The following is a 250-nucleotide window of genomic DNA, read 5'->3' as shown; positions in this document are numbered from 1 at the left end:
AGCCGTTAACACCGGAAAGGGGGTAGGGGGACATACGGGGGCGGACACACAACGGAGGGGAAGCACCAGGCCCAGCGCACGGGCCTTACCGTGTCGGGTGGGAGCGGCCGGCGGAAGAGTTGCTCCACCCCCCGACCGGCTTTTATAGGCACTGACGTCTCTCGTCTCCTTCCGCCTTAAAAGGGCTATGGCTCCTCCTGCAGCCTCCCGGCCCCACCGTCCTCATGAATACTCCTCCCTACCGGCTTTG

This window comes from Eurypyga helias, unplaced genomic scaffold (assembly GCF_000690775.1).
Source record: "Eurypyga helias isolate BGI_N326 unplaced genomic scaffold, ASM69077v1 scaffold39430, whole genome shotgun sequence".
Classification (NCBI taxonomy): domain Eukaryota; kingdom Metazoa; phylum Chordata; class Aves; order Eurypygiformes; family Eurypygidae; genus Eurypyga; species Eurypyga helias.
The sequence above is the reverse complement of the archived record's forward strand: the minus strand, read 5'-3'. Positions refer to the sequence as shown.